Raw genomic sequence first — 21,592 nt, 5'->3', positions numbered from 1 at the left:
AAGCAGGCTCCCTACGGGGAGCCCAGTATGGGACTCGATCCTGGGACCCCGGGTCACGCCTTGAGCTGAAGGCAGACGCTCAACTGCTGAGCCCGCCGCCCCCCCCCCCCCCAGGCGTCCTGGTTCCCCCGTTTTTAGGAGGTGAAGGCAACTCGCCAACACGTTGGGTGGCCGGGCCTCAGAGAGGCCTTGGGAATAGTGTGGCCCGGGCCCACTCTGCGTCTCTGTTGACAGCATCGCTGCCACTGAAGGTGAAGATACCCTGGTCTACCTAGAAGTTACGCTTTTAAAACTGGACACATATGTACAGCCCGGGTGGCTCAGTGGTTTAGCACCGCCTTCAGCCCAGGGCGTGATCCTGGGGTCCCGAGATTGAGTCCCATGTCGGGCTCCCTGCGTGGAGCCTGCTTCTCCCTCTGCCTGTGTCTCTGCCTCTCTCTCTCTCTCTCTCTCTCTCTCTCTCTCTCTAGTCTCATGAATAAAAAACAAAATCTTTACAAAAAATAAAAAATAAAAATGGACCCATGTCTCTGGAATCACCAAGCGTTACTACATTCCTCAGATACAAATCTCCTGTGTTGTCACGTTTCATCTTCTAAGAAACATTGTCAATAGATTTGATCAGATTCTTTCTACTTGGGGTTCATATTTGGGGGAGGGACCTGGAAGATAAAATGTTTAAGATGGCTTATACCCTGAGTGAACTGGCAGGTTCTCAAGTGGGAAGCAGAGCCTTCTCAGAGGGCCATGTGTGGTTCTCTAAGTCGGGGGCCGGGGGCTTCTCTGCGAAGGGCCCGATGGTCCAGGGCGTAGGCTGGGCCGGACTTGCAGTCCCTGAGGAGCGCAGAGGCAGGGGGGATGGTGCGTGATGGGTGCGGCCCTGTGCCAGGGCCCCAGGCCCCCACCTGCCACCCTCTGAGAAGTAGAAGTTACTGATTTTCTACAACATACATATTTAGCATGGGGAGTGCCAGTATTATTTGGTCATGATTTTCAGATTCAACTCTTCCATAGAGCTGCTGGTTAGTCGACAGACAGGCATTGACTCAGTGTTGACTTTTTGGGCGCGGAGGAATGGGATTTTCTAGATAGTGCAGGAGTATTTTTTTTTCTTTCTTTCCCCCCCTTCAAGGGCAGCATGATTACAATATGGCTTATGGAACTCTCTAGATGTGCGCTGTGGATTTTGAAGTCTGCAAATGAATACAACTGCAAAAATGTTTCTGTCCTGGACAAAATGATTCTCACTGCTTTGTCTATCAATATGTGAATAATACAGTTGAGTTTCTATGTGTACAAGCAGATGGGCAGTCACGTAATTTAGTGTATCGTGGGACGCCTGCGTGGCTCCGCAGTTGAGCATCTGCCTTTGGCTCAGGGTGTGACCCCGGGGTCCTGGGATCGAGTCCCCCATTGGCCTCCCTACGGGGTGGGGAGCCTGCTTCTCCCTCTGCCTGTGTCTCTGTCTCTCCCTGTGTCTTTCATGAATAAATAAATAAAGTCTAAAAATAAATAAACAAATTAGTGTATCGCAATTAAATATTGCCCGATTGCTCCACTGAATATTTTTGGGACTTTGGGACCTTGAGTGCAAGTAATGTTTAATAAGGAATCCGCAATATGGAGCTCCTGAGTCAATTATTAAAAGAACTGGTATTTCTGCTGTATAATATCAACACAAGTGATATAACAGACGCCTTGCCTCTTAATGAGCTTGTGCTAGCATTCCTTCTGGTGTGCCGAATGGCATGGGTAGTAAATGTGCTCTGAGCGCTGTTGTTTGCATTTCTTGCCTTTGTTGATCAAGGTGCACTATTGTGCTTCCGCTTTTGAAGAACTGATTGTTGTTTCAAGTCTCTGTTATTTTTAGATGCTTGAAATTCTAAGCATTCATGGTAGGAAAACAGTGAAGTCTTTGAAAGAAATGCTACCTTTCACGTTTGGGGGCGGCCGACTGGGAAATCAAAACGGGTGAATCTTAAAAATGTGATCCTGGTTTCTTTCTGGTTGTTTTTGCTAGTGAGAAAATGATAGTGTTGGTTGGATATTCTCTGCCTCTGACTTGTCAGCTCTTGGGTGTTCACTGTGAACGGTGGCTTTAATTTTGTTGAAGTGATTCTTAAACGTTACCTAGGTAGTCTGGCCAGTAAAAAAGAAATTTGCAACACGGGAAAAAGAAATTTCCAGAATGGGTTACGGGCTCCCTGCAGTGTGATGTCATTTTCTCAGTTATTAAATATATAGTCTGACCATCCTGAGATTTGAATGACTAATGAGGTCGTATAACTCAGGATCTTTGCTTTGCTCCTTACACTCTTTGCCTGGAACGTCAGAATATTTGAAACTGTTCTTTCTCTGCGGTGATCTGTCTTAGCTGGCGGCTCCCACCACAATCGAGGTGCCTGAGCTGGGGACCTGGGAGGTGTCCTGGGTTCTCTCCATCCCTCCTGCCCCCCAGCCTCATCTCCGTGGGGGTAGAGGCCTTCCCAGGTGGTTTTCGCGTCTGCCCTCTCGCCCCGTCCTTTCTCACATCTATAGAATTGTCTCTCCAGCACAGACCGTGTTCTCCTGGCCGAACCTTTCAGGGATCAGTCATTGCTGTGGATTAAGTCCTGGCTCCTTAACCTTGACAGAGGAGCCCTCCGTGTATCCTCCAGTGTGTCTTGGCCTCCACCTCCCCAGGCAGCCACACTCCCTGTCCTGTGCCTTTGCTGGTGCCCAGACGACCACCATCTCTCTGTTTTGCACAGCTGCCTTATTGTCCTTCATGCCTACACCCCCAACACCGCCCCGCCCCGAGCCCCCCCCCCTTCCCTGTCTCCGCTCACTTTGCTCAGATCCCGGGGCGTTGGCTTTGTTTGCTCACCCCATGCAGCTGCCCGTGGGCGCATGGGGCTATGCTGTTGGAACTTCCCTCTGCACCCTGCTGTGGTCCCACATTGGCCCAGGGCCACCAAACCATAACTGCCAACACCCCCCACCCCATCTCCACCCAATGTGCTTGGCAAACTATTGCACGTTCCTCTCAGCCCCTTGGCTCTTGGCGCCCTTCCTGCCACTTGGCTGGGTTTATTTCTCCTGCTTTTGTGCACTCCCAGTGATTTATACGTGGCCAGATCTTCCTTACCCACTCATTTCATAATATTTATTTTATTCTGTATGTATCTTTAAGACCCTCCTCCTTCTTGTGCACATTATCAGTGTTAAGAACACAAAAATCCTCTACTAGCACGTGCATTATTTCCAGCTCTTTCTTCCTTTGAAATTGCTACAAATGCAAAACCTTTAAGAAATCCCTCACCCTTAACTCCTCTGTCCAGTTCGCTGGAGTTAGAGGGATTGCGAGCATCCCTGACCTTGAAGGCTTCCCGGGTGGCTCTTTCTGCGAGGCCACCAAGATGTATCGGGGAGTTAGAACTCCCTCTGGTGGCCGTATCGTCGGGTGTGTGTTCATTCTGGACTGAACTTGGTATTCAGGTCTAACAGTCCTTTGGAGTTCTTTTTAAATTTAATGTTCTGATTTTTAAAATTAACTCAGATCTTTGCTTTAACAGGTATTTAAGTCCCTCTCGGATCATGACACATGGAGGAGAAAGAATTTTACTTTAAGCCATTCCTACTTTTTTACATGGTTGGTTTTAAAGTAAACAATAAGTAGCATTAACTTTATTTCCCCCTTTTTCTCTTCCTTTCTCTGCCCAATAACTTCCTAAGCTTGTCATATCATTAAAATAAAATGTCGCAGATTGCAAAAGAATAAGTAACTGATACTGGGAAGAAATGAAATTCTTCAAATGAGGGGTACTGTGTTCCAGTATGGAACAGGTAGCATTCACAGTCAAAATGAATTATACTGTGTTTTTAGCCTCACACTTGGATGGATCAGAACTTAGCACTCTGTTTTGTCAAGAAAGGGATTTCCAGGCTGACACGTTTAATATAGAAAAATAATCATTATAAACAGTACCTCTTTCCATGCTAATTATGGGAAACAGGTATTGATCATCTCAAAAATATTTGTATTTGGCTCTGGAGTTAAAAAAAAGACCCTTTGCCTGTAATTGTGAGGTGGTTGAGAAGTCTTCACCACTACAGAGAAGTTCATGGAGAAATTCATGACCTGAAGAACTAGATTCAGAAAAGACGAGAGGTTTATTTAAATAAAAAGCCTTTTTTCTCCAGGCACCTGGGTGGCTCAGTGGTTGAGTGCCTGCCTTCTGCTCAGGTTGTGATCCTGGGGTCCTAGGATCGAGTCCCACATCGGGCTCCCTACGGGGAGCCTGCTTCTCCCTCTGCCTGCGTCTCTGCGTCTTTCATGAGTCAATAAGTAAGAAAATACTTTTAAAGCCTTTTTTACTTCCCTGTAGCTAGATTGCTAATGATGCACATAGATAGCATTACTTTTCAGACTGATAACCTTCCAAAAACAGTAGCAGCACTTAAAAATATTTTTTTAAGTGCCAGATTGGCTAATTTTCTCCCAGGTGTGCTTGAGGGTTTGATTTTTGTTTTGATGCAGTTCTGTTGGGTGCCCACGAAGCTGTCGGGGCAGTCTGCCAAGGGGGTATGTAACAGCAAAGGACTGACTTAAACAGCATTGGGGTGGTTCAAACACCCACTGAAGAAAATGGCCTGGGTCATTTATCTGCTCGTGTCACAATCCTGTTCTTCTCTCCCTTTGCCATTTCTTGGGGTTTGCAAATGCTGCCAAAAGGCAAAAACCAGAGGAAAGCCACGAATGCTTTCTGTGGAACAGAAAAACTGGAAGCCGCCAGGGAGAAAAATGAGGGAGACGAGTGTTGGTTTGAGCAGATATTAAAATAGTTCATTTTCTTTTCAGTTGAAGGCCGAGGTGCGTTGTCCGACTGTTTTCCTGAGATAATGTTTTCTTGTGACAGCCCCTGCTAATGCTAAAACCGTAGAACCATAGATAAATGCAAAGTCCTACAGTTTTCTCAAGGCACCTCCCGCTGAAGAACATGCCAGCCGCCAAAGCAGGCAGGTGAATAAAACCAAGAGACCCGAAACCATCTCAAGTGAGAAGATGCTGTTGAAGTGGCAGGGTACCTCTGCACCCCCTTGTTGGGTGGAGAGCCTGAGAAACCTGATGACGCCTCCCCCCCCCCGGGTTGCAGAGAGAGGGCTGGTAGGGCGGAGGGTGTTGGCCACTGTCATCACAGAGGACACTTGGGTCACTGCGGCTCCACCCTCAGGCAGCTTTCCCCAAGCCTTGCTCTAACCACACTGTGTCATCTTGGGCATTTGTGTAGTATCTGAGCCTTGATGTGCAGGGTAGACGACACAGAGAGGGTCCCTAGTAACAGTGAGGCATGGCAAAAGAAGCGTTGCTGGGCCCGATGAGGTTAGAAATACTACCAGGGCCTATACTTGGGTTGCAGCCTTAAGGACGTACGTACTGAAGACGACAGTTTGAGTGTCCATTGGAGAGAGATGGATCGTGTTCCTGCTCCTCCCAGACAAGGAAGCCCAGCTGTGCTCCTGGGCAGCACATCATAAATTGTTTCCCGGGTTAATAATGAGAAAGGTCGATGCGAGTGTTTTGGTTTACTTTCATATTTGCATGTTGGGGCACCTGGGTGGCTCAGGGGTTGAGCGCCTGCCTTCGGCTCAGGGTGTGATCCCTGGGTCCTGGGGTCGAGTCCCGCATGGGGCTCTCTGCGGGGAGCCTGCTTCTCTGCCTGTGTCTCTGCCTCTCTCTGTGTGTCTCTTGTGAATAAATAAATAAAATCTTAAAAAAAAAATGCATGTTGAGGACAGCTGGAAAAAGCTGCACGTTTGTTGTGGAACCTCAGCAGCCCTGTAAGAAGCAGAGGTAAAAGTCCCTCCTGCTTGGCCTTCCGCCCTGGGCCTGCTGTGACAGGCGCTCTGAGCACAGGCCCCCAGATCTTTTGCATGTCTGTGTGTGTGTGTGTGTGTGTGTTGAGGGGAAGGCACAACAATGACATCATACGACTGTAATGGCGTTAGACTCCACGGTACCTGTAGAAAGCACTCCAGGCGCCCTGTAGAGCTCAGTCTGCCTCCTCTCTGTGGCCAGGGGGTGCTGGGGAGTGCAGAAAAGCTGCTGTGATGAGGGGCGCATCACCCTCCTGCAGGCCCAGAGTGGACAGGACTTGGAGAATGGCCTCCTGGATCATTGGGCCCGAGGTGACCTTGGTGGCCCTCCTGGCCGCAGCTCAACGCGGGCTGCTCTGTGCCTTGATTTTTTTTTTTCAGTTGTTGTTTTTAGCTCCTTAGTGGTCCAGGCCCTGTAGAGGGAACTTAGGGTCCCTGTCTGCTCAGAGTTTATAATCCTTCACCCCCCTTCATCTTCTGCATCTTTGGCCAACTGCAGAGGAAGCTACTTTGAAAGATGCTTCTCCCCTGACCCCATATACTACCTCATTTTCTGACCCCATCTCCCACCCCTCCCTATGCCGTCCCCACCCTGGGCCCCCCTGCTCTGGGAGCCCTGGCTGGAGGAAGCTTACTCCCGTGACCTGGTGTGCTACTAGTTACAAATAAGCTCCCCAGGGAGGTTGCCCGTCCTGGTCTAGCCACCTTCGGGGTGCACATTGGCCCGGACAGTGTGCTTTGCTGGGACCCAGCACACCCCATCTGCAGCATCCTGCAGCACCCTCTCCAGGCCTGTGGGTCTGACCACAGCTTCTGCAGGGCCCTCTTGGCTGAGAGCTCTTCCTCTAGCACCTTCTTCAGGGGACTGAACATTCACTCAGAGTCTCTGTGCTGCACTGTGGGCCTGTTCCCTACAGTGGGCACTTGTGGGTATTATTTAAGATTGCTTTTTCGATTTTGAATTCCCTCAGTTTTACACTGACTCATTTAAGTTTGCAAAAACATTTTTTAACCTAGAAAAGTTTCTTTGAAAAAAATTTTCACCCCTACACTTTTCTTTTTTGCGGGGAGAGAAGGGGTAGGGAGGAGCAGAGGGAGAGAGAGAATCCAAAGCAGTCTGCACTCAGCATGGAGCCCGACATGGGGCTCAATCTCATGACCCTGAGGTCATAGCCTGAGCCAAAATTAAGACGCTTAAGTGACTGGGCCACCCAGGCACTCCTACCCACAGTCCTTTTTATTCACATCGACTTCTGATGTCAAAAGAGTTCCAACTTCATTTCTAGAAGTTAGTTATAAAAGCCGCAACAACTGTCTAAAGGAGGTGGGCTTGTGCTTTGTGGGCTTCAGGATTGCCTATGTTGGTAGGAGGGGCTTCCAAATGGAAGGTTGATGTGTCTGGTTTCCTCAGGAGCTGCCACATTGGGGAGTTGCCTCTCACGAGCAGGTAGTCCTCAAGTTTCATAGCAGTCTCCCCTTCTCGCAGGGCTTTTCTGCTCTTGGCTTCTCACCAGAAGCTGCCTGAGATGGTTTTGAATATGGAGCTGAGGCAAGGCGTTGCCTCAAGAGGAGGACGTGTTGCCAGGGTAATCTCAGGGGCTTGCTGGGTCCAAGAAGGAGCTTGGGTGGTAGCTCAAGAAGTTTCCAAGGAGACCTGGGTCAGTTTTTAAAGTTTCTCTAAAGGCATAGCATAGTGTATTCTAGAAATATTTTTCATGGAGTCTTGCTTTTTGGGTCCAAAAAGGTATTCTTTTGCTAAGCCCTGCCCACCCTTTTCCTGAAACAGCATGGCCACCGTGCCAGGGAGACAGGGTTACGCGCCATGGTTGATTATGGATTATTCAGCACCAGTGATGCCAATCAGTGATGATCCTTAAGGATGGCCTTGTTCTCAAGGTACCTGTTTTAGAGCCCATCGTGGGGATGCAGTTCAGCAAGGAGCACAAGTTTTGCTAGTTGCCACTGGAAAGGTAGGGAGGCCTTGACTGCCAGGACCCAGTTGTGAGATGACCCACATTTGTGGCCCGGATGAGGCTTGCTTCCCTGTGAGTTTCTGCTGCTGAACTCAGAGTGAGCAGGGTCTCTGGAACCACAGTTCAAAAGGACTAGTACTTTTCCACAATAAACATGTTGTTAAAAGTAACAATGTCCAGGACACTTGACTGGCTCAGTTGGAGGAGCGTGTGTACCTGTTGATCCTAGGAGTCGTGAGTTTGAGCTCCATAATGGGTGTAGAGATTACTTTAAAAAAAAAAAAAAACTTAAATTTTATTTTCGTTTTTTGAAGATTTTATTTAAAATAAATAAATAATTCTCATTCATGAGACAGAGAGAGAGAGAGAGAGAGAGAGAGAGAGAGAGAGATCGAGGCAGAGGCATAGGCAGAGGGAGAAGCAGGCTCCCTGTGGGAAGCCCGATGTGGGACTCCATCCCAGCACTCTGGGTTCAGGACCTGAGCTAAAGGCAGGCCCTCAACCACTGAACCACCCAGGTGCCCAGAAACTTAAATTTTAAACTAACAATGTTCACAAACCTCAAGATTTTTTTTGGAATGCGTTTACAGTCTCTTCTCATCTCACTAAAAAAATGAGAGAAGGGTTAAATGACCAGAATGATGAATTTGTCCAAAAAATATGTATGCATGGCAAAAACATGTCATGAAGTTAAAAAAGGGGTAAACTGGAGAAAAATAATGCCAGTGTCTATCACAGAGAAAGAGCTAATTTCCTTAATACATAAGGAATGTATCAATAAAAAGCCAGTAACCTAAACTGAAAAATTATCAGAAGGTACAGCAGTTCAGAGAGAGGGGAATACCAGTGACAGCTGAGCATGGCGATAGTCAATCTCACCAGTAAGTAAAGAAATAGTGACTTAAAAACCCAATAAAATACCATTTTCAAAGATTATGTTGCCAAAAATGAAAGTTTTATCAGCACATGCTAGAGAATAAATACTGTAATAACATGTATGGCAATAGATGGAAACACACCTGTGTGGTGAGCACCGGGGGGTGCTGGGTAGAGATGCCGAATCACCGTACTATCCACCTGAAACTAACATAACACCGTGTGTCAATTACACTTCAATTAAAAAAATTTTTTTCTAATTATTTATTTTTATTTTTAATTTTTTGACATTAAAACTAGTAAGTCAGATTTATTTATTTATTTATTTATTTATTTATATTGGAGTTCAGTTTGCCAACATATGACGTATCACCCAGTGCTCATCCCGTCAAGTGCTCAATTAAAAAAATTTAATAGCATAATGTGTTGACAGGAGTGTGAGGAAATGGGCAGCTTTAAACTCTTGGAGGACAAGTAAGTGGTGGAGCTTCTAGCAATTTGGGAATACTTCTCAAAGTGACCAGTGCCTGTTAATCTGTCCATTTGTCCAACAGGTGACACGTGTACATGTGTGAAGTGAAAGGTATGCAAAACTAGGCGTTCCCTTCTGAGGTTGGCAGAAAAGATGAGGCTTTTCCCCAGAAGTGTTCCTTACCCCAGGGAGATTCTGTGCTGGGGCTACGGCATTGCTTCTGCTCCCCCACTTTCCCTCTCCCCTTGGCTGCTTTTTCTGCTGGTTTTATTTTCAGCTGGGTTTTCTCTTTTGGATGGCAGCCCTGGGTTTTCATTCCCAGCAGAGAGAGGGCGGCCCCAGCAAAGTTTGGGGCTTGCCTTTTGTTGGGTTCCCCCCCTTACCTGTGAGCAGAGGAATGGAATGTTCTATATGTTGACCTAGAGCTGAGTAACTCTCATTTTTATTAAAAGACAGGCTCCAGCTCTATGATTCGCAGCCCCTCCCGTCTTCCTTCCTACTTCACGTTCCCCAGCGCATCTTTGCCCTGTGTTACTGTGTTCTTGCCTTTTTACAAATGAAGCAGCGGAGTCTGAGACTTACTGCAATTTTGAGATACTGTGGTTTCGTGTGTTACTATCAGATGATAGTCATCACCTCAGTCTTAGGAGGCAGACATCGTTTGCATTTTGCAGATGAGAAACACTGTGGATCAGAAAGGTGAAGCACTTTGTCTGAAGTCACAGAGCAGGTAAGTGGCAGAGCTGGAGCTGGACCCAAGTCGTGGGCAGAGACTCGGTGCTTCACAGGCAGTGAAGCACCTGCGGTGCCCTGGCCTGGCTTTCTGACATTCTCATCTTAGAGCATTGGCTTTCTGCACTCATTCCCTGGAAAAGTTGCTCAACCAGATTGGGGAGGAGGGGGGTGGGGGGCAGGAGTGAAGCTTCTGGGCAGAAATCAGCAGGTAGAGATGCAGAAGTGGTGGGTACCAGAGAGGAAGGCTTAGGAAGGGAAGGTCTGTCCTAGGGTTCTTATAAATCAGAAGAGTTAGAAGAAATTCAAAATTTAAAAACTTTGTGATTAAGATTTGAGTTTAGTACCCTTCATTACAGATGAACATGTCACACAATATTTTTCGAAGGAGATGAATGCACGGAAAGTGGGACCACTTTTGTTTCCTCTTCCCACAAAAAGAGATTTTTGTGTTCTCTTAAGTACATTCTAAGATTAATTATGAGAATCAAACTGCCAGACACTTCAGATAGAAATGTATGGTAGTGATATTCAGAGATGATTAAATGCTATTTCCTCTTCTCATGTAAGAAAAACCCAAAACAGACTGAACTTTATGTTCTGGAATCCAGCATGGATTAACAAATCCGAAAACCCCCGCTCTCTGCCCCTCAACATGTGATTCATCTGTCTTTGGTCTGCGCTCATGGCAGAGAGAGTATGAAGGCACCACTGCTGGGGCAGTCACACCTTCCAGAGGGCCTGCTTTATCTCTTGGGTGCATCTTTGCGACCCCCACTTAACCCAGAGAGAGCAGCAGAGTAGGGATTTTCAGAAGTCTTCTGAGGGATAGAAGAAGGGCCCTTGGTGATGAGCTAGGTGGTGTTCAGAATAGAAAGAGTGGGGCAAAGAGGCATTTGCTGAGGGCGTTATGGTCTAGCCAGACCCATGCCCCGCATCCAGGGTTCAGGCTGACCCACGGGGCGTGTGCAGTGTCTCTTCCTGTCATCAGGCAGGTCGTCACTGACCCACTGGGAGAAAACATGTAAGTCGAAGCGTTCATCTAGGATGTTAGGGCTCAGAGCCCCTGGAACCAGCCTGCCTGTACATTAGAATCACACTGGGGATTGCAGAAAGAGGCCGGCTTAGGGCTTGAGCCTCCTGACTGTGGCCTGGTTTCTGTTCCAGCCACCCAGGGGACTCATCGAATCTAGCCCCAGCCCTGTCCCCGGGCGGGGTTGCTCAGGTCCCTCTGTCTTCTCTTGACCTTCCAGCCACATCACACTTCTGGGCGGGGTGCTGGACCAGCCTACTGGCCTCCAGCACCTGGTTTGGAATAATGGATGTTGAGTTAACACATACTTGGATTAGACAGTGGATAATAATCTATATTATTATACAACTAACCCATAGTTGTTATTAATCTCTGCTTATTGTTAGCATTGCACGGGGCTTCATTCATTCATTGGCTTCCTAATGCAAACAGTTGTGCACAGTCTAATATCCTCCCTGCCAGTCTGTGTGGCCAGATAGATAGAAGCCGGGAGTATTTCTCTGCATTGCTCTCCTGCATCTGAAACCAAGCCCTGACCTTCTCTCCCAGGCCCTTTGTCATACAGCAGGGATGGGAACAAAAGACTTTTATTTCACCTGCCCAGGGCGCCAGGCACAGCAAAGGAAGCCCTCCCCAGGCTTTGCAGTTCCCCAGCAGCTCAGCTCAGAAAGCCTTTATCCTCTTCTGATATTTACTCAACACCTGACACCTCCTGGGAATCTTTAAAATTGTTCTTGAAAGAAACCATTCTGCTGCAAGTACCTATTTTTAGACTTTGTAAAGCTTTTCTGTCTGCCTAGCCTGCTGTTTGAAAGGCAGCAGGATCTTTTGTCTTTAAAAGTTCAGCACCCTTGGGCTAGTTCTCCACCTGAGCCCCCCATCACCCCCCAACCCTGGAATGCTCTGGGGGTACATCTCTTCATTCTGACCAAAACCAAAAACCACAGGTTTGACCTTTACACCAGAGTGGTTGAAATTACATAACCAGGGGGAAGGAGCTACTTGTAAGCAGTGAACCTTGGATTAAAGGGAGTATGAATTGGTAGGTCTTGGAACTCTCCATCTGCCCTGGACACCTTTCACCTGTCAGCTGAACTGGTTTGAGTTCTGGACCTGACAGTTGACCAGCCGGGTTCAGCCCAGGTACACCTGATGGTTACTAGCTTACGATGGCAGCAGCTCTCAAGTCCTGGCACAAACTATGTAAAATGCGATTAAGACGTTAATGTGGGCGCTGAGCACATTCTGGTCAGCCCTGGGGTAATCTCTTTGGCCAGAAGGTTTTTTTTGTTTTGTTTTGTTTTGTTTTTCATGACCCCATAGGTTGTAACCATAATGGCAGTGATGATTCAGAGTGAAGCCCACAGTCCAGGGGCAGTGGTAGGGGCAGTTTCAGGTCTTCTCTTGGCCTTTTCCTGTTTCCCACCTTGTCCTGTTCATGTTCTCTCCCTCCCACCCTCCCTCCCTCACTTCATGCGGGCCACAGGAGAACTGAAGCGTCTTTAACTTCATAGTGTGCACTAAAGCTTCAGGAGGGGACTGTTAGCCTTCTGTGACCCTCTCAAGTGATCTCAAGGAGATCTTAAAAACAAGAAGAACCAGAAAAGCAGCTAAGGAGAGGCATGCAGGCAATATTTTGGAACAATCAGATAATGATGGAAATGTATTAAGATGACCATGTCTGTGCGGAGATCAGTAAACTCTAATTTTTACAACCAGATTATACCTTGTGGCATGCAAATATTTGGAGAACGGCGTGCAAGCACGTATACCTCTTTACCCCTTTTGCAGGTAGAATTCCCTATGAAGCCAGAGAACTAGGTTCTTGTGTCACAATGTCCAAGAATGAATCTCACGGACAAAAAGGAGTGAATAAAGTGATAGAAGTTTATTAAGCAAGGATACAGAATAAAACTCTCAGGAGCAAGAGGGATCCTCACAGGGTTGCCACCGGGGGGCTTGTAGGATTGGTCTTTTTTTTTTTTTTTTTTAAGATTTTATTTATTCATGAGAGATACAGAGAGGCAGAGACACAGGCAGAGGGAGAAGCAGGCTCCATGCAGGGAGCCTGATGTGGGACTGGATCCCTGATTCCAGGATCTTGGTCTTTTATTGAAAGCCAACCAGGGAAACTAAATCCTTTTAAGATCTCTGTTGGATATCACCATTGAGTTAAGGACTAGTGATAACACCTTCAATGGCCTTCTACTTAGGGTCCCGTAATTCTTTTTGGTCACATGTGGCTGTAATAACAAGACCCTACCTCTGGCACTTAGGACAGAATGGTCTGGTTTGCTTCTTTATCTCTGGTTTCCTTTCACCTCCACATTTTTGGGATTTTTGTGAGCCTGATTCCCTGGCCCCCTATCTAGCCCCATCTGTCCCTTACTCACCTGTAGCTGACAGGCTCTGGAGCATCAGGGCAGCCTGAAAGATACTGAAAGCCTGGGCCACAGTCCTCAGGAAGACCATGAATAAAGTGTTTATTAACTTACTTTGAGGTTGCCTTTCTTTTGGCCCACAGTAGGACTTCCCAAATAAATGTTTGATTCATGCTATTAAAGTAGATAAATTGAATATTTCCTATGGAATTCTCTTAATTAAAACTCTGAAAAACCAACCAAGTGTTCCTTTAGGCACAGTTTTACTAAAATTTGGGAAAAAGAAGAACATACATATATACATACATAGAAGAGCTTGGAATGGGCTCACCATAAAAAAATTAACACCTATCAGGGGGGTAGGGATACCAATTATTTTTGGTTTTTATATTTTCTAAATTTTCTTAAGTGTCTTATTGAATGATATTGATATATTGAAAGAAAAATGTACATCCCTGATGATCTACCTAACCTACTTCAGAAGACTGTCCTCCTAAGGAAATAGCTTGGAATGTATTATGTCTGTATATCCTAAGGATATATGTATATGTTACACACATATGCAAGATATATGTTTTATACAATATTTATATTTTACATATACATCCAGAGGATTAGCTCTAAGGATGGAGCCGTCAGGGAGCAAGAATGTCCCGTCGCTTTCAAGGTCCTGCTAGCCAGACTAAAAGTCAGATTGACATAAGACAGAGTAACAGGAGAAAATCAGCTTTAGTAGGGTAAGGGGAATTCACACAGACAGGGAAATCCCAACGATAAGCACAGGGAGGTGTATGTGTCATTCTGAACTAAGGAGAAGGGGGTGGGGGGCGAGGGGTCTGGGCTTCCAAGGGAAGGACTGTAGTTCACAAGGAGGTGAAAAAGAGTCAGTGGTAAATACATGTTTCCTGGGCCGCTCAGAGACAATGGGACACAGAGGACTTGATCAAAGAGACCTTGCTAGGTTAGGTTCCTCTTTGTCCAAAAACTCAACCCGGTTCATAGAATACTGTTGTTATCTATGTTGATCACTCTGTTCCTGGAGCAGGCCCCTCTAACTCCTTTTTAGGTAGTTGCGGGGGAGTTAAAGAGCTTGTCCTGAATCTACAGGGTTTGATAGCTTTTTAACTCAAAATAATCATCATGTCAAAGTGGCATATTTGGGTGCAGCATGCCCTTGGTCCCTACAAAGCATTGTTTATCATAATGATGGTTAAAACAGTCTAAAATAGTTGAATTGTAGTAGAGCTCTAAAACAGAATAGTATGAAGCCGTTAAAAATGATGCAGGTATGTGATGACATGGATACATAGCCAATGAAAAAGTCAGTTACGGATGGATCTGTATAATTTGAACCCATCTTTCTATAGGAAACCTACACATAAACAGAAATATAGACGATCTGAAAGGGTAGTAACGTGCTAACGTGTTAATAATCCTAGAGAAGGGGATTCCTGGGTTTCCTTCACGTATGTGTGTGTGTGTGTGTGTGTGTGTAATTCTCCTGTAAGGAATCTACATTGCCTTCGTAAAGGTCGGAAAAGCTTCAGTTTTAGAAAAATAAAATTACTTCTTTAGTGAGTGAGCACCTGTGATTTGAACCTCATGATTGACCTTTTACCTCTGTTGTTTAAATCCATCTTCTTGCACCTTCAAGAGAACTAAAGCAGTGATTAAAAGAGCTCAAAATGACAAACTCAGTTGCTGAGTGGAGTACTGGTAATTATAATGGCTGAGATTTTTAGTTGACATTTGATACAATGGATACTTTTTTTTCTTTACTGGTAAGTTTGGATTTTTTTTTAAATATTTTATTTATTTATTCATGAGAGACACAGAGAGGCAGAGGGAGAAGCTGGCTCCCCAAGAGGAGTCGGAAGCGGGACTTGATCCTAGGACCTCGGGAATCACAACCTGAGCCAAAGACAGATGCTCACCCACGGAGCCACCCAGGTGCCCAGTATATTTGTATTTTTATAGCAGAAGCTGCAGTGTTTACTACACTTTATTGAAGATTAGAAGCTTGATCTTTGTAATGGGAAGCTACATAATGAAGGTGTTCAGAATGGTGCTGAAGTAAGTGAAGCTCTGAGCCCAGAGGCCCAGCGATGGTGGCCGCAATTTCAGAGTTCAGAAGCTGTTTCTCTGTTTGGGTTTTGCAGCTGACTTCCCTGGGCTGAGGCCGTGAGAAAACTGGCTCCGGGATAATTGGCAAATTACTAAGGAAGACATTGCCCTTACTCTGTAGCATAAAGTGTTACTGGTGAGATGGACTCTTTAGAAAACCATTACATTAATGTAGAATGTGGTGTATGAGCTAAATCCTAAATTGTGTGCACAGATGATACATATTGAAGGCATCAGGCAAATAAGACCCAGATGGCCGGCCCTTCCATCCCGGAAGCCCCAGTGCCAGCATGGTACTCCGCACATGGCAGCAGCTTGATAAGTGCTTGCTGAATGAGATAGCATCGGAGTTGGATTTTCAAGCCTGGGTTCCTACATGAGCCTGGATCATGAAACTGCAGGACAAGGGACTGTGTGCCTTACATACGAGCATTCTGGGATCAAGAGATTAAATATGTGCTCAGGATCACAAATGATTCCCAGTCTTCAGCACCATTGACTGTGCGTAGGGTGCCCATTGATTGAGTAGCACGAGGGGAAGGTGGCGGGCAGATTCCTCTACGACTCTTGCTGATTTCAGGAAGGGTAAGATGTTAAGTTGCCTTAAATCAAGCAGAGAAGGTAGTTCATGGCATCATCAGGGTTAGTTTGCGGGTCTCCTGACTCCTGGCTCATCCAGGCTAGAGATTGTACCGCTCGCCGTCATGGTCTTCGCTGGGCTTCCTTGACACGCTCCAGTTCCTTCGTTTCCTGCCTAGCCCGACGCCTGTGTCGCTGCTTTTTCCTGGGTTGGTTGGTGGGAGTGCAGCCCCCAGGCCCTTGCTTCAGTCTTTCCGTGAAACTTCCTAACTGTCTATTCGAGTCCACGGTGATGTGCTGGGAGCCAGAGAACACAAGAGTTTCGGGCCTCCAGGAATTCGTCATCAGCTGCTAATCTGAGCTCAGCGTGGCCCTTGAACATAGGCCATAGATTTCCAGACATTTAAGAAGGGGGGAAACGTGTTAATGCATGGAGTTGTCTTTCTGCCTGCTTGCTTAAGTTCTGATTATTTTTAAAGAATCAATATTTAAGTTGGATATTGTCCTGTTCCAGCATAACACAGCAGCCTGTAGGGCCTCGGGGTGTGCTTGTGATCGCCACCGAGGTTCCTAAAGTGGCTGAAAAGAGAGCAAGGCCAGTGTAATGGGTGGTGGAGGACTGTATGCGGACTGTATTTCTTAACAAAAGCTATTTTATCTTTTTTTCCAGTTTATATACATGGAGACACTTAGGAGAGAACTAATTGTAATACTAGCGAGCTATTTTATATACGAGAATATATAAAAATATACATTTGATTGGCAGACAAGGAAAGCCACCTCTTGAATTAATCTGGTACAGGCATACCTGCTTTGCTGGGCTTTACAGATCCTGCTTTTGAACACAAAGCGGAGGTTTGTAGCAACCCTGTATCAAGCCGATCTGTTGGTGCCGTTTTTCCAACAGCATTGGTCACTGTGTGTCTCCGTGTCACATTTTAGTGATTCTCCCAATATCTCAGATGTATTCTTTATTATATTTGTTATGGTGACCTGTGATCCATGGTTACAACTCACTGAAAGCTCAGGTGATGGTTAGTGCTTTTTAGCAATAAAGTATTTGTAAATTAAGGTATTTGCACTTTTTTAAAGACCTAATGCTATTGCACACGTAGTAGACTATAGTCTGGTGTAAACATGACTTTTATATGTACTGGGAAACCAAAAAATTCATTTGACTCCCACTATTTTGATACTTGCTTTACTGGGGTGGTCTGGAACTGAACCTGAAATGTCTCCAAGGTATGCCTATAGAAAATAAAGCTAAATTTTGGTCAGGTACTTAATGTTTTAATTGTTGCAGGTAACCTCTGGAGGTAATGTAGGTAAAAGAAAGGCCATTTTACGAGGTATAAAGTCCTGAGAAATCCTATCTGCATTTGTAAGTAAGGGGGACGTCTTCTTTTATACTCCAAGCAGCTGCTGCTACTATATGAAGAAAGATGTGACCAGCTGTGGCACAGCTGGTCACCCAGGCCTTTTACAGCTGCCTATAAAACCCATGTGTACTGTCTTTTCCAGTACTTGCTTAGAAATCCCTTCTGTTGTTGTAGAGCATATCTATCCCATACCTCCTTAAATATGAATTTTTCTTTTCCGTGGTCCTCACTTCTTTGGCATATTTTCCCTGAGGTTGTCACCTGCTTTTGAAAGCCCCCTGGACCTAAATATATTCACCAGGGATGGATGAAGTCTTTGGAGGAGTGGAGTGGGGTAGGAACAATTTTTTTTTTTCAAACATTACCTGATGGGCCGCTCTTTGTGACCTGATTTCCAGCACATTCTGTCCTCCAGCCGCACAGAGCAACTCCCCTGAACCCATTTAAGTGTTGCTCACTGGCCAGGGCTTTGCTCAAAGGTAGCCTCTTCTTCGTTATGTCCTGGGTCTTCAGCTGGTCTCTTTCCTTGATAGTGATACCTGCCTGTATCTTCCAGTTGGCTCTTGGCTGTTGTGTTTTATACCGGCTCTTTGCTCCTGTTTTCTCTGTCTTGGGGATGTCATTCTTTGTAACCCAAATCATCAGGTGTTGGATTGGAGACAGAAGAGATAGGGACAAACAGAACTTTATCCTCCCCCTTGTAATTAGTAGCCTGATCAAAAGTCTATGGAAAAGAAGGAGGGTGGGGGAAGAAGATGTGGGGAAGAAAAAAAAAAGAGGGGTTGTCCTTGAGCAGCCAAACTCATTTTTCAGAAAGTCCGTAAAGCAGGAATTCCAGCAAGCCCCCTTCTAGAAGGATGGGTTGACGATGGTGTGGGGCCCATGACTGCAATATGCAAGAGTCACCACCAGATGGTGATGACAGCTTCTTGGCCCCGGCGGGACTCTGGGACTCCCCCTCCCATCAAAGGTCTCTATAAGCCCAGCTCCGAAGAGGGTACTTGGGCCATTGTCATCCCTATGAGAGACTAGTATACTAACCAGCCCCTGAATTCATATGAAGAAATCATTCCCTTTGAAAAGGAAGTATTAAAGAAAAAGACTTCTGGCTCAGTTAAGTGCTTTTTTCCCCCCATCAACATTCTCGACTCTCAGAAGTGGGCACGTGAATGTTTTTGGCCCTGAAGCGTGGAATGTTACAAGGAATTTGGGTCAGAAACTTCCTCTAACTATGGCTGCAAGTTGGTACACCTGCCAGGGTGTGGACTTTGGGGCCCCGTGATCTAGCTTTTGCCCCTTTGGATGCCAAAATGATTTTTACCTTGGCACCCCCTAACCTGTTGGAGACGTGGGTTAGAATAGAGAGTGGGAGAAGCATCTCTTGCTGTTGGATGTGTATGTGGATCAGCTTTTACATCAAGGGTTGGTAAAAGGAGTGATTAGTTGAGGACAGTACGATCAGAGCCACAAGCTTTTGGGAGGGTACGTGAATGTGGACGGGGCCACAGGCCCATGGACCGGGATCAGTTTCTCCCCGCAGGGAGAATGGCCTGTTGTTGAAAGACCAGTATCCAGAAGGATTTCTTCATTTCCTTGAGTGTCCTTCCTTTCAACAGCGGCATGAATGTTTTAAGGGGAAATGCCATTGATTTTCAAAAAGGGACATTCTGTGTGCCTTAGGTTCCTAAGGTCCCCGGGGTCACCTCGGCCAGGCCAGATGTGTGCGTTTCTCATAGGCCGGCTGGCTGTCAGCCTTCCTGATGGGTGTTCTGCTGCAGGGGCAGCGTCGTGGGACCGGGTCTTCTGTCTCTTGAAGCCACCGAGTTGGTCCTGTAGTCATTGGTTCTGCCGCCTCAGATGAGCGGCTTCCCCTCTTCCCCACATTTGAATTTGCTCCTGATTTGATCGAGGCGCAGGCATCAGCAGCAGCTTCCAGCCTAGACAGGCTCCGGCACAGCACCAGCCGGTAGGGCTCGGGGTGCCTGGGGTGGGTGGCCGTGCCCGGAGCCCCACCTGGGCGGTAGCCCCACCTGGGCCGTAGCGGCTGCGGAGCCCTCCCCTGGAAACACCTCCCGCCCAGGCTGCTGATCACCTGTCAACGGGGGGAGCGGCAGAGACCGGGATTTCTCCTCCCTGCTGCTGTTGTCAGGGGAAACAGACAACCATCTGCATCTACACCGGCCTCTCCCCGACTCTCCTCTTCCTGCCCAGAATCCGGTAAGTGCCACAAAGGGCTCCGCTTTCCCTGGTTAACGGCAGGAGAACGTTCTCTTTATAATGGATCTGTTAGCTTTGATCTAAATTATGTCAGAATTGGGGGAATTATTTGATCTTTTTTTTTTCCTTTTGTGCCAATTCAACACGCTTGGCATGATTCAGAAACCAAAATCTATACAGTGAAATATTTTAATTATGTGTTTAACCTGTGTCATCCTGGTTTGAGACCTGTTTTTTTTTTTTCCAATGCTCTGAAAAACTATTACAGATAGCGCTCTTCCGCCCCCCCAAACCCTTTTATGAAGAAATTACTGCATTTGTCATCACTGTGTTCCTGAAATGTCAAAAATAGACACAGTGAAGGGATCTGTCGTGCAGAGTTCGGAAATTTGGTACAAAAACTCCAGGTGAAATGAGGATAGATGTTTTATCTAAAATGTTTTCTTGTTAGATTTCATTGTTAAGTTTAATTTAAACGTAGCAAATGCTGTCAGATAGGTCATGGTGGGACAGGCGTGCCTCTTCATTATTGTAGATTGACCTCCTCGCACACCTCCTGGATTTGTTTTATAACCTTTACAGGAAATGCTTGAGGATGAGTCACATGACTCCTAACTTTAGTTTTCCACTTGTGTTCACGCAGATTAAATGATTTTGCTCTTCTGTGGATGGATATCCTCTTAGGAACTTTGCAGAATTGTGAATCAGGTGACTGATCATCTTTCCCCCACATTTTCCGGGCTCCAGGCAGACAGACTTGTATTCCCCTTAAGAGAAAATAAAAAGCCAGCACTTCCATTTTCTGGACTCTTAAGTTAAAGAGTCCTTGCGTGAAAGGCTGTTGCAAATACCTATAGAGATCAATCTCCATGAATCCGCTGTCTGTCCGTCTCAGATGAATCTCACTAGCAAGAATTGGTGTGGTTCTGGTGTTTTTGTTTTCCTTTTTACTTCGGTCACAAAAATGCTTTATGGCAAATATCTAATTGGAGGGAAATTGAATTATGTAATACCAGAATAGAAAAGCAGGGCAGTGCTTGCTCTTTTTGGGTGGGTCCATAGCAACAAGGAAGTGTGGGGCTGCCTGCACCCAAGGGTGGCCGAGGAGCTGGTGCTCATCTGAGCTGGGGAGGACGGTGTGCGTGGAGGAAGCCTGACCCCGTGCAGCCACTTGCAGTGTGTCAGAAAGAACACTTGTCAGAAGTCTTCAAAACCGTGGCTGTTTGTAATGTGTGAAATTGAACTTCTGACCCTGTTTGCTTGATGGTGGCTTGTGGTTTTACGTGAGAATTGAGGGCTGCTGGGTCCCTGGAGGTGGGAGAAAAGGCAGAGAGCAGCTTCGTGAACAGGGAAATGCCATCCTCCTCCTGTGTGGCTCCTAATCATGGAGTCGAAACCATCGCCTTAAAAGGAGATGTTTCGACCAAGAAATGGAAAATTGGAGAGACAAACTCCTTACCTGGAAACTGCCTTGCACATGAGGTGACAGCTACACCTCCTAAGGGGTAGGGAAGAAGAAAATAAACCCTAAAGAATTAGCTGCGGCTCTGGGTGGAGAACACTCTGGAAGAAAAGAAAAAAGTGCCCCCACCCCACACCCAGCCCTCGCCAGATGCCCCTGTTTGGTTCTGGGCCTTCCGTGCCATTGAGGTGCCCTTCTCCTGAAATGACCCAAATGCTGTGTTTGGCAACAAGAGGCTGGGACTTTATCTAAATGCATTTTTTCAGCTTGTGAACTCTCATTCTTTGCCAAGAAGCCTGAGCTCCTGGTTAATGATCTTTAATGTAAATGATCCTATGCCGTGATTAACGTTTAGCTTGGTTAGTACCACACAGGCTGAACTCCCTGGTCCTCCCCTGTGGTTTATTCTCTGACAGCCATCTGCCCACCTGTAGAAACTGGGCACAGCCAGTTCTCTCGTTATGTGTGCTCTTTCCCTGGGGGTGGCTGGCTGTCAGGGGGGTGATGG

The 21,592-nt window shown here is 46.4% G+C and overlaps 1 protein-coding gene across 9 annotated transcripts in view; it reads left to right on the top strand.

Annotated features, from left to right (window-relative positions):
• The window catches only part of NEDD4L (NEDD4 like E3 ubiquitin protein ligase), a 338,650-nt gene that overhangs the window by 116,805 nt on the left and 200,253 nt on the right, over positions 1-21,592 (top strand). Inside the window, exon 1 of one of the 9 annotated variants that reach the window (XM_077891816.1) lies at positions 19,469-19,622. The exons of the other annotated variants lie outside the window; for them this stretch is intronic. The gene's annotated coding sequence lies outside the window, so the exon portion shown is untranslated. Of the gene's footprint in view, positions 1-19,468; positions 19,623-21,592 lie in introns of those variants that run through there. 9 annotated transcript variants of the gene reach the window in all.

Source organism: Canis aureus, chromosome 1 (genome assembly GCF_053574225.1).
Source record: "Canis aureus isolate CA01 chromosome 1, VMU_Caureus_v.1.0, whole genome shotgun sequence".
Classification (NCBI taxonomy): domain Eukaryota; kingdom Metazoa; phylum Chordata; class Mammalia; order Carnivora; family Canidae; genus Canis; species Canis aureus.
The sequence above is the reverse complement of the archived record's forward strand: the minus strand, read 5'-3'. Positions and strand labels throughout refer to the sequence as shown.